We start from the raw sequence: 19,914 nt of genomic DNA, 5'->3' as shown, positions 1-19,914 counted from the left end.
GCCAAACCTAATGAGGGCGCGAGATAATGATTAGCCAAAACTGATAAGGGCTTGAGATGATGGTATGATAAACCTGATGAGGGCTCGAGATGATGACAGGCCAAACCTGAAAAGGGCGCGAGATGATGGTAGGCTAAACCTGATGAGGGTGCGAGATGATGGTAGCCCAAACCTGAAGAGGACTCGAGATGATGGTATGCCAAACCTGATTAAGGTGCGAGATGATGGAATGCCAAACCTGATGGGGACTTGAGATGATCTTAGGCTAATCCTGATAAGGGCACGAGATGATGATAGGCAAATCCTGATGAGGGTGTCAGGTGATAATAGGCCACACCTAAAGAAGAAGCGAGATGATGATAGGCCAAACCTGAAGAGGGCGTGAGATGATGGTAGGCCAAACCTGATGAGGGCGAGAAATGATGGTAGGCCAAACCTGAGATGATGGTAGGCAAGACCTGATGAGTGCAAGAGATGATAGGCCAAACCTAATGATGGCACGAGATGATGGTAGGCCAAGCCTGATTGGTGCGCCAGATGATGGTAGGCCAAACTTGATGAGGGCGCGAGATGATGGCAGGCCAAACCTGATGAGGGCATGAGATGATGGCAGACCAAACCTGATGAGGGTACAAGATGATGATAGGGAAAATATGATGAGAGCACGAGATGATGATATGCCAAACCTGATGATGGCGTGAGATGATGATTGGCCAAACCTCATGAGGGTGCGAGATTATGATAGGCAATACCTGATGAGTGCTCGAGATGATAATAGGCCAAACCTGATGAGGGCACGATATAATGGTAGGCCAAACCTGATGAGGGCGCGAGATGATGGATTGCCCAACCTGATGAGAACGAGAGATGATGTTAGGCCAAACCTGATGAAGGTGCGAGATAAAGATATGCCAAATCTGATAAGGGCGCAAGATGATTGACCAAACCTGATGAGCGCTCGCGATGATGGTAGGCCTAACCTGATGAGGGCGTGAGATGATGGTACGCTATACCTGATGAGGGCGTGAGATGATGATAGGCCAAACCTGATGAGGGCGCGAGATAAGGGTACGCCAAATCTTATGAGCGCACGAGATGATAGGCCAAACCTGATGAGGGCACGAGATGATGACAGGCCAAACCTGATGAGGGCGGTAGATAAGGGTACGCCAAATCTGATGATGGCGTGAGATTATGGTAGGCCAAACCTGAAGAGGGCGCGAGGTGATAGGCCAAATGTGACGAGGGCGCGAGATGATGGTAGGTTAAATGTGATGAGGGATCGATATGATGATAGGCCAAAACTGATGAGGGCGCAAGATGATGATAGGCCAAACCTGATGAGAGCGCGAGATCATGATAGTCCAAACCTGATGAAGGCACGAGATGATGGTAAGCCAAACCTGGTGAGGGTGCGAGATGATTATAGGCCCAACCTGAGGAGGGCGCGAGATGATGTTAGGCCAAACCTGATAAGGGCGCGAGATGGCAGGCCAAACCTGATGAGGGCACGAGATGATGGCAGACCAAACCTGATGAGGGTACAAGATGATGATAGGGAAAACATGATGAGAGCAAGAGATGATGGTATGCCAAATCTGATGATGGCGTGAGATGATGATTGGCCAAACCTGATGATGGTGCGAGATTATGATAGGCAATACCTGATGAGGGCTCGAGATGATAATAGGCCAAACCTGATGAGAGCGCGATATAATGGTAGGCCATCCTGATGAGGGCGCGAGTTGATGGAATGCCCAACCTGATAAGGGCACGAGAGATTATGTTTGGCCAAACCTGAAGACGGTGCGAGATAAAGATACGCCAAATCTGATAAGGGCGTGAGATTATTGACCAAACCTGATGAGGGCTCGAGATGATGGTAGGCCAAACCTAATGAGGGCACGAGATGATGGTACGCTAAACCTGATGAGGGCGTGAGATGATGACAGGCCAAACCTTATGAGGGCGCGAGATAAGAGTACACATAATCTGATGAGGGCACTAGTAGATGGTAGGCCAAACCTGAAGAGGGCGCGAGATGATGTTACGCTAAATCTGATGAGGGGGTGAGAAGATGATAGACCAAACCTGATGAGGACGCGAGATAAGGGTATGCCAATTCTTATGAGGGCGCGAGATGATGATAGGCCAAACCTGATGAGGGCGCGAGATAAGGGTACGCCAAATCTGATGAGGGTGCGATATAATGGTGGGCAAAACCTGATGAGGGTGCGAGATGATGGAATGCCCAACCTGATGAGTACGTGAGATGATGTTAGGCCAAACCTGATGAGGGCGTGAGATGACGATAGGCGAAACCTGAGGAGGGCGCGAGATGGTAGGCCAAACGTGATGAGGGCGCGAGATGATGATTGGCCAAACATGACGAGGGCGCGAGATGATGGTAGGTTAAATGTGATGAGGGATCGAGATGATGATAGGCCAAACCTGATGAGGGCGCAAGATGATGATAGGCCAAACCTGATGAGAGCGCGAGATGATGATAGTCCAAACCTGATGAAGGCACGAGATGATGGTAAGCCAAACCTGGTGAGGGTGCAAGATGATAGGCCAAATCTGATGAGAGTGCAAGATGAAGATATGCCATACATGAGATGATAATAGGCTAAATCTGATGAGGGCACGAGATGATGATAGGCCCAACCTGAAGAGGGCGCGAGATGATGTTAGGCCTAACCTGATAAGGTGCGAGATGATAGGCCAAACCTGATGAGGGCGCGAGATGATGATTAGCCAAACCTGATAAGGGCTTGAGATGATGGTATGCTAAACCTGATGAGGGCTGGAGATGATGATAGGCCAAACCTGAAGAGGGCGCGAGATGATGGTAGGCTAAACCTGATGAGTGCACGAGATAAGGGTAAGCCAAATCTGATGAGGGCGCGAGATGATGGTAGCCCAAACCTGATTAGGACGCGAGAAGATTGTATGCCAAACCTGATGAGGGTGCGAGATGATGGAATTCCAAACCTGATGAGGGCGTGAGATGATGTTAGGCCAATCCTGATAAGGGCACGAGATGATGATAGGCAAATCCTGATGAGGGCGCGAGTTAATAATAGGCCACACCTAATGAGGGCGCGAGATGATGATAGGCCAAACCTGAAGAGGGCGCGAGATGATGGTAGGCCAAACCTGATGAGGGCGAGAAATCATGGTAGGCCAAACCTGAGATGATGGTAGGCCAGACCTGATGAGGGAACAAGATGATAGGCCAAACCTAATGATGGCGCGAGATGATGGTAGGCCTAGCCTGATTAGTGCGCCAGATGATGATAGGCCAAACTTGATGAGGACACGAGATGATGGCATGCCAAACCTGATGAGGGCACGAGATGATGTCAGACCAAACCTGATGAGGGTACAAGATGATGATAGGGAAAACATGATGAGAGCAAGAGATGATGGTATGCCAAATCTGATGATTGCGTGAGATGATGATTGGCCAAACCTGATAATGGTGCGAGATTATGATAGGCAATAGCTGAAGAGGGCTCAAGATGATAATAGGCCAAACCTAATGAGGGCGCAATATAATGGTAGGCCAAACCTGACGAGGGCGCGAGATGACGGAATGCCCAACCTGATGAGTTCGAGAGGTGATGTTAGGCCAAACCTCATGAGGGCGCGAGATAAAGGTACGCCAAATCTGATAAGGGCGCGAGATGATTGACCAAACCTGATGAAGGTTCAAGAAGATGGTAGGTCAAGCCTGATGAGGGCACGAGATGATGGTATGCTAAACCTGATGAGGGCGTGAGATGATGAGAGGCCAAACCTGATGAGTGCTCGAGATGAGGGTACGCCAAATCTGATGAGGGCGCGAGATGATGGTAGCCCAAACCTGAAGAGGATGCGAGATGATTGTATGCCAAACCTGATGAGGGTGCGAGATGATGGAATGCCAAACCTGATGAGGGTGTGAGATGATGTTAGGCCATTCCTGATAAGGGCACGAGATGATGATAGGCAAATCCTGATGAGGGCGCGAGTTGATAATAGGCCACACCTAATGAGGTCGCGAGATGATGATAGGCCAAACCTGAAGACGGCGCGAGTTGATGGTAGGCCAAACCTGATGAGGGCGAGAAATGATGGTAGGCCAAACCTGAGATGATGGTAGGCCAGACCTGATGAGGGCACGAGATGATAGGCCAAACCTAATGATGGCGCGAGATGATGGTAGGCCTAGCCTGATTGGTGCGCCAGATGATGGTAGGCCAAACTTGATGAGGACGTGAGATGATGGCAGGCCAAACCTGATGAGGGCACGAAATGATGGTAGGTTAAAAGTGATGAGGGATCGAGATGATGATAGGCCAAAACTGATGAGGGCGCAAGATGATGATAGGCCAAACCTGATGAGAGCGCAAGATGATGATAGTCCAAACCTGATGAAGGCACGAGATGATGGTAAGCCAAACCTGGTGAGGGTGCGAGATGATGATAGGCCAAACCTGATGAGAGTGCAAGATGAAGATAGGTCATACCTGAGATGATAATAGGCTAAATCTGATGAGGGCGCGAGATGATGATGGGCCCAACCTGAAGAGGGCGCGGGATGATGTTAGGCCAAACCTGATAAAGGCGCAAGATGATAGGCCAAACCTGATGAGGGTGCGAGATGATGGTATGATAAACCTGATGAGGGCTCGAGATGATGATAGGCCAAACCTGAAGAGGGCGTGAGATGATGGTAGGCCAAACCTGATGAGGGCGAGAAATGATGGTAGCCCAAACCTGAAGAGGACTCGAGATGATGGTATGCCAAACCTGATGAAGGTGCGAGATGATGGAATGCCAAACCTGATGAGGACGTGAGATGATGTTAGGCCAATCCTGATAAGGGCACGAGATGATGATAGGCAAATCCTGATGAGGGCGCGAAGTGATAATAGGCCACACCTAAAGAGGAAGCGAGATGATGATAGGCCAAACCTGAAGAGGTCGTGAGATGATGGTAGGCCAAACCTGATGAGGGCGAGAAATGATGGTAGGAAAAACCTGATATGATGGTAGGCCAGACCTGATGAGGGCAAGAGATGATAGGCCAAACCTAATGATGGTGCGAGATGATGGTAGGCCAAGTCTGATTGGTGCACCAGATGATGGTAGGCCAAACTTGATGAGGGCGTGAGATGATGGCAGGCCAAACCTGATGAGGGCATGAGATGATGGCAGACCAAAGCTGATGAGGGTACAAGATGATGATAGGGAAAGCATGATGAGAGTACGAGATGATGGTATGCCAAACCTGATGATTGCGTGAGATGATGATTGGCCAAACCTCATAAGGGTGCGAGATTATGAGAGGCAATACCTGATGAGGGCTCGAGATGATAGTAGGCCAAACCTGATGAGGGCGCGATATAATGGTAGGCCAAACGTGATGAGGGCGCGAGATGATGGAATGCCCAACCTGATGAGTACGAGAGATGATGTTAGGCCAAATTTGATGAGGGCGCGAGATAAAGATACGCCAAATCTGATAAGGGCGCGAGATGATTGACCAAACCTGATGAGTGCTCGAGATGATGGTAGGCTATACCTGATGAGGGTGTGAGATGATGATAGGCCAAACCTGATGACGGCACGAGATAAGGGTACGCCAAATCTTATGAGGGCACGAGATGATGATAGGCCAAACCGGATGAGGGCGCGAGATAAGGGTATGCCAAATCTGATGAGACCTCGATATAATGGTGGGCAAAACCTGATGAGGGTGCGAGATGATGAAATGCCCAACCTGATGAGTGCGTGAGATGATGTTAGGCCAAACCTGATGAGGGCACGAGATGATGATAGGCCAAACCTGAAGAGGGCGCGAGATAAGGATACGCCAAATCTAATAAGGGCGCGAGATGTTGACAGGCCAATCCTGATGAGTGCGGTAGATAAGGTACGCCAAATCTGATGAGGGCGTGAGATGATGGTCGGCCAAACCTGAAGAGGGCGCGAGATGATAGGCCAAACGTGATGAAGGCGCGAGATGTTGATTGGCCAAACCTGACAAGGGCGCGAGATGATGGTAGGTTAAATGTGATGAGGGATCGAGATGATGATAGGCCAAAACTGATGAGGGCGCAAGATAATGATAGGCCAAACCTGATGAGAGCGCGAGATGATGATAGTCCAAACCTGATGAAGGCACGAGATGATGGTAAGCCAAACCTGGTGAGGGTGCGAGATGATGATAGGCCAAACCTGATGAGAGTGCAAATGAAGATAGGCCATACCTGAGATGATAATAGGCTAAATCTGATGAGGGCACGAGATGATGATAGTCCCAACCTGAAGAGGGCGCGGGATGATGTTAGGCCAAACCTGATAAGGGCACGAGATGATAGGCCAAACCTGATGAGGGCGCGAGATGATGATTAGCCAAAACTGAAAAGGGCACGAGATGATGGTAGGCTAAACCTGATGAGGGTGCGAGATGATGGTAGCCCAAACCTGAAGAGGACTCGAGATGATGGTATGCCAAACCTGATTAAGGTGCGAGATGATGGAATGCCAAACCTGATGGGGACTTGAGATGATCTTAGGCCAATCCTGATAAGGGCACGAGATGATGATAGGCAAATCCTCATGAGGGCGCGAGGTGATGACATGCCACACCTGATGAGGGCACGAGATGATGATAGGCCATATCTGAAGAGGGCGCGAGATGATGTTAGGCCAATCCTGATAAGGGCAGGAGATCATGATAGACAAATCCTGATGAGGGCGTGAGGTGATGTTAGGCCAAACCTGATGAGGGTTCGAGATTATGATAGGCCAAGCCTGATGAGGCTGCGAGATGATGGAAGGCCAAACCTGGTCAGGCCGCGAGATGATGGAAGGCCAAACCTTATGACGGCGTGAGATGATGTTAGGCCAATCCTGATAAGGGCACGAGGTGATGATAGGCAAATCCTTGTGAGGGCGCTAGGTGATGATAGACCACACCTGATGAGGGCACGAGATGATGATAGGCCAAACCTAAAGAGGGCGCGAGATGATGTTAGGCCAAACCTCATGAGGGCGCAAAATGATGGTAGGCCAAACCTGAGATGATTGTAGGCCAGACCTGATGAGGTCCTGAGATGATGATAGGCCAAACCTGATGAGGGCATGAGATGATGTTAGGCCAATCCTGATAAGGGCACGAGATGATGATAGGCAAATCCTGATGAGGGCGCGAGGTGATGTTAGGCCAAACCTGATGAAGGCGTGAAATGATGGTAGGCCAAACCTGAGATGATGTTAGGCCAAACCTGAGGAGGGCACGAGATAAGGGTACGCCAAATCTGATGAGGGCGCTATATAATGGTGGGCAAAACATGATGAGGGTGGAAATGATGGAATACACAACCTGATGAGTACATGAGATGATGTTAGGCCAAACCTGATGAGGGCGCGAGATGATAGGCCAAACCTGATGAGGGCGCGATATAAGGGTACACCAAATCTAATGAGGGTGCGAGATGATGATAGGCGAAACCTGATGAGGGCACAAGATAAGGGTACGCCAAATCTCATGAGAGCGCGAGATGATGGTAAGCCAAACCTGAACAGGGCACGAGATGATAGGCCAAACGTGATGAGGGCGCGAGATGATAGTTGGCCAAACCTAATGAGGGCGCGAGATGATGGAAGGTCAAATGTGATGAGGGATTGAGATCAATCTAGGCCAAACCTGATGAGGGCGCAAGATGATGATAGGCCAAACCTGATGAGAACGCGAGATGATGATAGTCCAAACTTGATGAAGGCACGAGATGATGGTAAGCCAAACCTGGTGAGGGTGCGAGATGATGATAGGCCAAACCTGATGAGAGTGCAAATGAAGATAGGCAATACCTGAAATGATAATAGAATAAACCTGATGAGGGCGCGAAATAATGATAGGCCCAACCTGAAGAGGGCGCGAGATGATGTTAGGAAAAACCTGATAAGGGCACGAGATGATAGTCTAATCCTGAGGAGGGCTCGAGATGATCATAGGCCAAACCATATGAGAGCGTGAGATGATGGAATGCCAAACCTGATGAGGGCGTGAGATTATGTTAGGCCAATCCTGATGAGGGCGCGAGACGATGATAGTCCAAACCACATGACGGCATGAGATGATGGTAGGCCAAACCTGATGAGGGTTCGAGATTATGATAGGCCAAACAAGATGAGGCTGCGAGATGATGGAAGGCCAAACCTGATGAGGCCGCTAGATGATGGAAGGCCAAACCTGATGAAGACGTGAGATGATGTTAGGCCAATCCTGATAAGGGCACGAGGTGATGATATGCAAATCCTGATGAGGGCGCGAGGTGATGATAGGCCACACCTGATGAGGGCGCAGATGATGATAGGCCAAACCTGAAGAGGGCACGAGATGATGGTAGGCCAACCTGATGAGGGCGCGAAATGATAGTAGGCCAAACCTGAGATGATTGTAGGCCAGACGTGATAAGGGATCGAGATGATGATAGGCCAAACCTGATGAGGGCGTGAGATGATGTTAGGCCAGTCCTGATAAGGGCACGAGATGATGATAGGCAAATCCTGATGAGGACGCGAGGTGATGTAAGGCCAAACCTGATGAGGGCACGAATTGATAGTAGGCCAAACCTGAGATAATGGTAGGCCAGACCTGATGAGGGCGCGATATGATGATAGGCCAAACCTAATGATTGCACGATATGATGGTAGACCAAGCCTGATTGGTGCGCCAGATGATGGTAGGCCAAACTTGATGAGGGTGCGAGATGATGGCAGGCCAAACCTGATGAGAGTACAAGATGATGATAGGGCAAACATGATGAGAGCATGAGATGATGGTATGCCAAACCTGATGATAGCGTGAGATGATGATTATCCAAACCTGATGAGGGCACGATATAATGGTTGGCCAAACCCGATGAGGGCGCGAGATGATGGAATTCCCAACCTGATGAGTACAAGAGATGATGTTAGGCTAAACCTGATTGGGGCACGAGATAAAGCTACTCCAAATCTTATAAGGGGTGAGATGATTGACCCAACCTGATGAGGGCGCGAGATGATGATTGGCCAAACCTGATAAGGGCGCGAGATGATGGTAGGCCAAATCTGATGAGGGCTCGAGATGATGGTAGGCCAAACCTGATGAGGGCGCGAGATAAAGGTACGCCAAATCTGATGAGGGCGCGATATAATCGTAGGCCAAATCTGATGAGGGTGCGAGATGATGGATTGCCCAAACTGATGAGTACGTGAGATGATGTTAGGCCAAACTTGAGGAGGGTGAGAAAGTATGGTAGACCAATCCTGATGAGGGCGTGAGATGATGGTAGGCCAAACCTGATGAGTCCGTGAGATGATGGAAGGCCAAACCTGATTACTCCACGTGATGATTGAAGGCCAAACCTGATGAGGGTGTGAGATTATGTTAGGCCAATAATGATGAGGGCACGAGGTGATGATAGGCAAATCCTTATGCGGGCGCGAAGTGATGATAGGCCCCACCTGATGAGGGCGCCAGATGATGATAGGCCAAACCTGAAGAGGGCGCAAGATGATGGTAGGCCAAACCTGATGAGGGCTCAAAATGATTATAGGCAAATCCTGATGAGGGCACGAGGTGATGATATGCCACACCTGATGAGTGCGCGAGATGATGATAGGCCAAATCTGAAGAGGGCGCGAGATGATGTTAGGCCAATCCTGATAAGGGCAGGAGATCATGATAGACAAATCCTGATGAGGGCGTAAGGTGATGTTAGGCCAAACCTGATGAGGGTTCGAGATTATGATAGGCCAAACCTGATGAGGCTGCGAGATGATGGAAGGCCAAACCTGGTCAGGCCGCGAGATGATGGAAGGCCAAACCTTATGACGGCGTGAGATGATGTTAGGCCAATCCTGATAAGGGCACGAGGTGATGATAGGCAAATCCTTGTGAGGGTGCTAGGTGATGATAGACCACACCTGATGAGGGCGCGAGATGATGATAGGCCAAACCTAAAGAGGGCGCGAGATGATGTTAGGCCAAACCTCATGAGGGCGCAAAATGATGGTAGGCCAAACCTGAGATGATTGTAGGCCAGACCTGATGAGGGCCTGAGATGATGATAGGCCAAACCTGATGAGGGTATGAGATGATGCTAGGCCAATCCTGATAAGGGCAAGAGATGATGATAGGCAAATCCTGATGAGGGCGCGAGGTGATGTTAGGCCAAACCTGATGAAGGCGCGAAATGATGGTAGGCCAAACCTGAGATGATGTTAGGCCAGACCAGATGAGGGCCCGAGATAAGGGTACGCCAAATCTGATGAGGGCGCTATATAATGGTGGGCAAAACATGATGAGGTTGGAAATGATGGAATACACAACCTCATGAGTACGTGAGATGATGTTAGGCCAAACATTATGAAGGCGCGAGATTATAGGCCAAACCTGATGAGGGCGCGATATTAGGGTACACCAAATCTAATGAGGGTGTGAGATGATGATAGGCGAAACCTGATGAGGGCACAAGATAAGGGTACGCCAAATCTGATGAGAGCGCGAGATGATGGCAAGCCAAACCTGAACAGGGCGCGAGATGATAGGCCAAACGTGATGAGGGCGCAATATGATAATTGGCCAAACCTAATGAGGGCGCGAGATGATGGAAGGTCAAATGTGATGAGGGATTGAGATCAATCTAGGCCAAACCTGATGAGGGCGCAAGATGATGATAGGCCAAACCTGATGAGAACGCGAGATGATGATAGTCCAAACTTGATGAAGGCACGATATGATGGTAAGCCAAACCTGGTGAGGGTGCGAGATGATGATAGGCCAAACCTGATGAGAGTGCAAATGAAGATAGGCAATACCTGAAATGATAATAGGATAAACCTGATGAGGGCGCGAAATAATGATAGACCCAACCTGAAGAGGGCGCGAGATGATGTTAGGAAAAACCTGATAAGGGCACGAGATGATAGGCCTATCCTGATGAGGGCGTGAGATGATGATTGGCCAAACCTGATAAGGGCACGAGATGAGGGAATGCCAAACCTGATGAGGGCTCGATATGACCATAGGCCAAACCATATGAGAGCGCGAGATGATGGAATGCCAAACCTGATGAGGGCGTGAGATTATGTTAGGCCAATCCTGATGAGGGCGCGAGACGATGATAGTCCAAACCTCATGAGGGCGTGAGATGATGGTAGGCCAAACCTGATGAGGGTTCGAGATTATGATAGGCCAAACAAGATGAGGCCGCGAGATGATGGAAGGCCAAATCTGATGAGGCCACTAGATGATGGAAGGACAAACCTGATGAAGACGTGAGATGATTTTAGGCCAATCCTGATAAGGGCACGAGGTGATGATAGGCAAATCCTGATGAGGGCGCGAGGTGATGATAGGCCACACCTGATGAGGGCGCGAGATGATGATAGGCCAAACCTGAAGAGGGCGCGAGATGATGGTAGGCCAACCTGATGAGGGCGCGAAATGATGGTAGGCCAAACCTGAGATGATTGTAGGCCAGACGTGATAAGGGATCGAGATGATGATAGGCCAAACCTGATGAGGGTGTGAGATGATGTTAGGCCAATCCTGATAAGGACACGAGATGATGATAGGCAAATCCTGATGAGGACGCGAGGTGATGTTAGGCCAAACCTGATGAGGGCACGAAATGATGGTAGGCCAAACCTGAGATAATGGTAGGCCAGACCTGATGAGGGCGCGATATGATGATAGGCCAAACCTAATGATTGCACGATATGATGGTAGACCAAGCCTGATTGGTGCGCCAGATGATGGTAGGCCAAACTTGATGAGGGTGCGAGATGATGGCAGGCCAAACCTGATGAGGGTACAAGATGATGATAGGGCAAACATGATGAGAGCACGAGATGATGGTATGCCAAACCTGATGATGGCGTGAGATGATGATTGGCCAAACCTGATGAGGGCATGATATAATGGTTGGCCAAACCTGATGAGGGCGCGAGATGATGGAATTCCCAACCTGATGAGTACGAGAGATGATGTTATGCCAAACCTGATTGGGGCACGAGATAAATCTACTCCAAATCTGATAAGGGCGCGAGATGATTGACCCAACCTGATGAGGGTGCGAGATGATGATTGGCCAAACCTGATAAGGGCGCGAGATAATGGTAGGCCAAATCTGATGAGGGCGCGAGATAAAGGTACGCCAAATCTGATGAGGGCACTAATAGATGGTGCGCCAAACCTGATGAGGGTGTGAGATGATGATAGGCCAAACCTGATGAGGGCGCGAGATGTTGATAAGACAAACCCGATGAGGTCGCGAGATAAGGGTGCACCAAATCTGATGAGGGCACGATATAATGGTAGGCCAAACCTGATGAGGGTGAGAGATGATGGAATGCCCAACATGATGAGTACATGAGATGATGTTAGGCCAATCCTGATAAGGGCACGAGATGCAGATAGGCAAATCCTGATGAGGACGCGAGGTGATGTTAGGTCAAACCTGATGAGGGCACGAAATAATGGTAGGCCAAACCTGAGATAATGGTAGGCCAGACCTGATGAGTGCGTGATATGATGATAGGCCAAACCTAATGATGGCACGATATGATGGTAGACCAAGCCTGATTGGTGCGCCAGCTGATGGTAGGCGAAACTAGATGACGGCGCGAGATGATGGCAGGCCAAACCTGATGAGGCTGCAAGATGATGGAAGGCCAATCCTGATGAGGCCTAAAGATGATGGAAGGCCAAATCTGATGAGGGTGTGAGATGATGTTGAGCCAGTCCTGATAAGGGCACGAGATGATGATAGGCAAATCCTGATAAGTGCGCGAGGTGATAATAGGCCACACTGATGAGGGCGCGAGATGATTATAGGCCAAACCTGAAGAGGGCGCGAGATAATTGTAGGCCAAACCTGATGGGGGCGCGAGATGATGGTAGGCCAAACCTGTGATGATGGTATGCCAGACCTGAAAAAGCTACGAGATGATGATAGGCCAAACCTAATGATGGCATGAGATGATGGTAGGCCAAGCCTGATTGGTGCGCCAGATGATGGTAGACCAAACTTGATGAGGGCGCGAGATGATGGCAGGCCAAACCTGATCAGGGCACGAGATGATGGCAGACCAAATCTGATCAGGGTACAAGATGATGATAGGGCAAACATGATGAGAGCACGAGATGATGGTATGCCAAACGTGATGATGGCGTGAGATGATGATTGGCCAAACCTGATGAGGGCAAGATATAATGGTAGGTCAAACCTGATGAGGGCGCGAGATGATGGAATGCCCAACCTGATGAGTATGAGATGATGTTAGGCCAAACCTGATGGGGGCGCAAGATAAAGCTACGCCAAATCTGATAAGGGCGCGAGATGATTGACCCAACCTGATGAGGGCGCGAGATGAGGGTAGGCCAAACCTGATGAGGGCAAGAGATGATGGTAGGCCAAATCTGATGAGGGTGCAAGATAAAGGTACGCCAAATCTGATGAGGGCAGTAGTAGATGGAAGGCCAAACCTGATAAGGGCGCGAGATAAGGGTACGCCAAATCTGATGAGGGCGCAAGATGATGATAGGCCAAACCTGATGAGGTCGTGAGATAAGGGTGCACCAAATCTGATGAGGGCACGATATAATGGTAGGCCAAACCTGATGAGGGTGCGAGATGATGATAGTCCAAACCTCATGAGGGCATGAGATGATGGTATGCCAAACCTGATGAGGGTTCGAGATTATGATAGGCCAAACAAGATGAAGCTGCGAGATGATGGAAGGCCAAACCTGATGAGGCCGCTAGATGATGGAAGGCCAAACCTGATGAAGACGTGAGATGATGTTAGGCCAATCCTGATAAGGGCACGAGGTGATGATATGCAAATCCTGATGAGGGCGCGAGGTGATGATAGGCCACACCTGATGAGGGCGCGAGATGATGATAGGCCAAACCTGAAGAGGGCACGAGAGATGGTAGGCCAAACTGATGAGGGCGCGAAATGATGGTAGGCCAAACCTGAGATGATTGTAGGCCAGACGTGATAAGGCATCGAGATGATGATAGGCCAAACCTGATGAGGGCGTGAGATGATGTTAGGCCAGTCCTGATAAGGGCACGAGATGATGATAGGCAAATCCTGATGAGGACACGAGGTGATGTTAGGCCAAACCTGATGAGGGCACGAATTGATAGTAGGCCAAACCTGAGATAATGGTAGGCCAGACCTGATGAGGGCGCGATATGATGATAGGCCAAACCTAATGATTGCACGATATGATGGTAGACCAAGCCTGATTGGGGCGCCAGATGATGGTAGGCCAAACCTGATGAGGGTACAAGATGATGATAGGGCAAACATGATGAGAGCATGAGATGATGGTATGCCAAACCTGATGATAGCGTGAGATGATGATTGGCCAAACCTGATGAGGGCACGATATAATGGTTGGCCAAACCCGATGAGGGCGCGAGATGATGGAATTCCCAACCTGATGAGTACAAGAGATGATGTTAGGCTAAACCTGATTGGGGCACGAGATAAAGCTACTCCAAATCTTATAAGGGCGTGAGATGATTGACCCAACCTGATGAGGGCGCGAGATGATGATTGGCCAAACCTGATAAGGGCGCGAGATGATGGTAGGCCAAATCTGATGAGGGCTCGAGATGATGGTAGGCCAAACCTGATGAGGGCGCGAGATAAAGGTACGCCAAATCTGATGAGGGCGCGATATAATTGTAGGCCAAATCTGATGAGGGTGCGAGATGATGGATTGGCCAAACTGATGAGTACGTGAGATGATGTTAGGCCAAACTTGAGGAGGGTGAGAAAGTATGGTAGACCAATCCTGATGAGGGCGTGAGATGATGGTAGGCCAAACCTGATGAGTCCGTGAGATGATGGAAGGCCAAACCTGATTACTCCACGAGATGATTGAAGGCCAAACCTGATGAGGGTGTGAGATTATGTTAGGCCAATAATGATGAGGGCACGAGGTGATGATAGGCAAATCCTTATGCGGGCGCGAGGTGATGATATGCCCCACCTGATGAGGGCGCCAGATGATGATAGGTCAAACCTGAAGAGGGCGCGAGATGATGGTAGGCCAAACCTGATGAGGGCTCGAAATGATTATAGACAAATCCTGATGAGGGCACGAGGTGATGATATGCCACACCTGATGAGTGCGCGAGATGATGATAGGCCAAATCTGAAGAGGGCGCGAGATGATGTTAGGCCAATCCTGATAAGGGCAGGAGATCATGATAGACAAATCCTGATGAGGGCGTGAGGTGATGTTAGGCCAAACCTGAAGAGGGTTCGAGATTATGATAGGCCAAACCTGATGAGGCTGCGAGATGATGGAAGGCCAAACCTGGTCAGGCCGCGAGATGATGGAAGGCCAAACCTTATGACGGCGTGAGATGATGTTAGGCCAATCCTGATAAGGGCACGAGGTGATGATAGGCAAATACTTGTGAGGGCGCTAGGTGATGATAGACCACACCTGATGAGGGCGCGAGATGATGATAAGCCAAACCTAAAGAGGGCGCAAAATGATGGTAGGCCAAACCTGAGATGATTGTAGGCCAGACCTGATGAGGGCCTGAGATGATGATAGGCCAAACCTGATGAGGGTATGAGATGATGTTAGGCCAATCCTGATAAGGGCAAGAGATGATGATAGGCAAATCCTGATGAGGGCGCGAGGTGATGTTAGGCCAAACCTGATGAAGGCGCGAAGTGATTGTAGGCCAAACCTGAGATGATGTTAGGCCAGACCAGATGAGGGCCCGAGATAAGGGTACGCCAAATCTGATGAGGGCGCTATATAATGGTGGGCAAAACATGATGAGGGTGGAAATGATGGAATACACAACCTGATGAGTACGTGAGATGATGTTAGGCCAAACATTATGAAGGCGCGAGATTATAGGCCAAACCTGATGAGGGCGCGATATTAGGGTACACCAAATCTAATGAGGGTGTGAGATGATGATAGGCGAAACCTGATGAGGGCACAAGATAAGGGTACGCCAAATCTGATGAGAGCGCGAGATGATGGCAAGCCAAACCTGAACAGGGCGCGAGATGATAGGCCAAACGTGATGAGGGGGCGATATGATAATTGGCCAAACCTAATGAGGGCGCGAGATGATGGAAGGTCAAATGTGATGAGGGATTGAGATCAATCTAGGCCAAACCTGATGAGGGCGCAAGATGATGATAGGCCAAACCTGATGAGAACGCAAGATGATGATAGTCCAAACTTGATGAAGGCACGAGATGATGGTAAGCCAAACCTGGTGAGGGTGCGAGATGATGATAGGCCAAACCTGATGAGAGTGCAAATGAAGATAGGCAATACCTGAAATGATAATAGGATAAACCTGATGAGGGCGCGAAATAATGATAGGCCCAACCTGAAGAGGGCGCGAGATGATGTTAGGAAAAACCTGATAAGGGCACGAGATGATAGGCCAATCCTGATGAGGGCATGAGATGATGATTGGCCAAACCTGATAAGGGCACGAGATGAGGGAATGCCAAACCTGATGAGGGATCGAGATGGCCATAGGCCAAACCATATGAGAGCGCGAGATGATGGAATGCCAAACCTGATGAGGGCGTGAGATTATGTTAGGCCAATCCTGATGAGGGCGCGAGACGATGATAGTCCAAACCTCATGAGGGCGTGAGATGATGGTAGGCCAAACCTGATGAGGGTTCGAGATTATGATAGGACAAACAAGATGAGGCCGCGAGATGATGGAAGGCCAAACCTGATAAGGCCGCTAGATGATGGAAGGCCAAACCTGATGAAGACGTGAGATGATGTTAGGCCAATCCTGATAAGGGCACGAGGTGATGATAGGCAAATCCTGATGAGGGCGCGAGGTGATGATAGGCCACACCTGATGAGGGCGCGAGATGATGATAGGCCAAACCTGAAGAGGGCACGAGATGATGGTAGGCTAAACCTGATGAGGGTGCGAGATGATGGTAGCCCAAACCTGAAGAGGACTCGAGATGATGGTATGCCAAACCTGATTAAGGTGCGAGATGATGGAATGCCAAACCTGATGGGGACTTGAGATGATCTTAGGCCAATCCTGATAAGGGCACGAGATGATGATAGGCAAATCCTCATGAGGGCGCGAGGTGATGACATGCCACACCTGATGAGGGCACGAGATGATGATAGGCCATATTTGAAGAGGGCGCGAGATGATGTTAGGCCAATCCTGATAAGGGCAGGAGATCATGATAGACAAATCCTGATGAGGGCCTGAGGTGATGTTAGGCCAAACCTGATGAGGGTTCGAGATTATGATAGGCCAAGCCTGATGAGGCTGCGAGATGATGGAAGGCCAAACCTGGTCAGGCCGCGAGATGATGGAAGGCCAAACCTTATGACGGCGTGAGATGATGTTAGGCCAATCCTTATAAGGGCACGAGGTGATGATAGGCAAATCCTTGTGAGGGCGCTAGGTGATGATAGACCACACCTGATGAGGGCACGAGATGATGATAGGCCAAACCTAAAGAGGGCGCGATATGATGTTAGGCCAAACCTCATGAGGGCGCAAAATGATGGTAGGCCAAACCTGAGATGATTGTAGGCCAGACCTGATGAGGTCCTGAGATGATGATAGGCCAAACCTGATGAGGGCATGAGATGATGTTAGGCCAATCCTGATAAGGGCACGAGATGATGATAGGCAAATCCTGATGAGGGCGCGAGGTGATGTTAGGCCAAACCTGATGAAGGCGTGAAATGATGGTAGGCCAAACCTGAGATGATGTTAGGCCAAACCTGAGGAGGGCACGAGATAAGGGTACGCCAAATCTGATGAGGGCGCTATATAATGGTGGGCAAAACATGATGACGGTGGAAATTATGGAACACACAACCTGATGAGTACATGAGATGATGTTAGGCCAAACCTGATGAGGGCGCGAGATGATAGGCCAAACCTGATGAGGGCGCGATATAAGGGTACACCAAATCTAATGAGGGTGCGAGATGATGATAGGCGAAACCTGATGAGGGCACAAGATAAGGGTACGCCAAATCTCATGAGAGCGCGAGATGATGGTAAGCCAAACCTGAACAGGGCGCGAGATGATAGGCCAAACGTGATGAGGGCGCGAGATGATAGTTGGCCAAACCTAATGAGGGCGCGAGATGATGGAAGGTCAAATGTGATGAGGGATTGAGATCAATCTAGGCCAAACCTGATGAGGGCGCAAGATGATGATAGGCCAAACCTGATGAGAACGCGAGATGATGATAGTCCAAACTTGATGAAGGCACGAGATGATGGTAAGCCAAACCTGGTGAGGGTGCGAGATGATGATAGGCCAAACCTGATGAGAGTGCAAATGAAGATAGGCAATACCTGAAATGATAATAGAATAAACCTGATGAGGGCGCGAAATAATGATAGGCCCAACCTGAAGAGGGCGCGAGATGATGTTAGGAAAAACCTGATAAGGGCACGAGATGATAGTCTAATCCTGAGGAGGGCTCGAGATGATCATAGGCCAAACCATATGAGAGCGTGAGATGATGGAATGCCAAACCTGATGAGGGCGTGAGATTATGTTAGGCCAATCCTGATGAGGGCGCGAGACGATGATAGTCCAAACCACATGAGGGCATGAGATGATGAGAGGCCAAACCTGATGAGGGTTCGAGATTATGATAGGCCAAACAAGATGAGGCTGCGAGATGATGGAAGGCCAAACCTGATGAGGCCGCTAGATGATGGAAGGCCAAACCTGATGAAGACGTGAGATGATGTTAGGCCAATCCTGATAAGGGCACGAGGTGATGATATGCAAATCCTGATGAGGGCGCGAGGTGATGATAGGCCACACCTGATGAGGGCGCAGATGATGATAGGCCAAACCTGAAGAGGGCACGAGATGATGGTAGGCCAACCTGATGAGGGCGCGAAATGATAGTAGGCCAAACCTGAGATGATTGTAGGCCAGACATGATAAGGGATCGAGATGATGATAGGCCAAACCTGATGAGGGCGTGAGATGATGTTAGGCCAGTCCTGATAAGGGCACGAGATGATGATAGGCAAATCCTGATGAGGACGCGAGGTGATGTAAGGCCAAACCTGATGAGGGCACGAATTGATAGTAGGCCAAACCTGAGATAATGGTAGGCCAGACCTGATGAGGGCGCGATATGATGATAGGCCAAACCTAATGATTGCACGATATGATGGTAGACCAAGCCTGATTGGTGCGCCAGATGATGGTAGGCCAAACTTGATGAGGGTGCGAGATGATGGCAGGCCAAACCTGATGAGGGTACAAGATGATGATAGGGCAAACATGATGAGAGCATGAGATGATGGTATGCCAAACCTGATGATAGCGTGAGATGATGATTGGCCAAACCTGATGAGGGCATGATATAATGGTTGGCCAAACCCGATGAGGGCGCGAGATGATGGAATTCCCAACCTGATGAGTACAAGAGATGATGTTAGGCTAAACCTGATTGGGGCACGAGATAAAGCTACTCCAAATCTTATAAGGGGTGAGATGATTGACCCAACCTGATGAGGGCGCGAGATGATGATTGGCCAAACCTGATAAGGGCGCGAGATGATGGTAGGCCAAATCTGATGAGGGCTCGAGATGATGGTAGGCCAAACCTGATGAGGGCGCGAGATAAAGGTACGCCAAATCTGATGAGGGCGCGATATAATCGTAGGCCAAATCTGATGAGGGTGCGAGATGATGGATTGCCCAAACTGATGAGTACGTGAGATGATGTTAGGCCAAACTTGAGGAGGGTGAGAAAGTATGGTAGACCAATCCTGATGAGGGCGTGAGATGATGGTAGGCCAAACCTGATGAGTCCGTGAGATGATG

This window comes from Phyllobates terribilis, unplaced genomic scaffold (genome assembly GCF_046119375.1).
Source record: "Phyllobates terribilis strain yellow unplaced genomic scaffold, ASM4611937v1 Scaffold_11__3_contigs__length_659146591, whole genome shotgun sequence".
In the NCBI taxonomy this organism is placed as follows: domain Eukaryota; kingdom Metazoa; phylum Chordata; class Amphibia; order Anura; family Dendrobatidae; genus Phyllobates; species Phyllobates terribilis.
Note: the sequence above shows the minus strand (reverse complement) of the source record.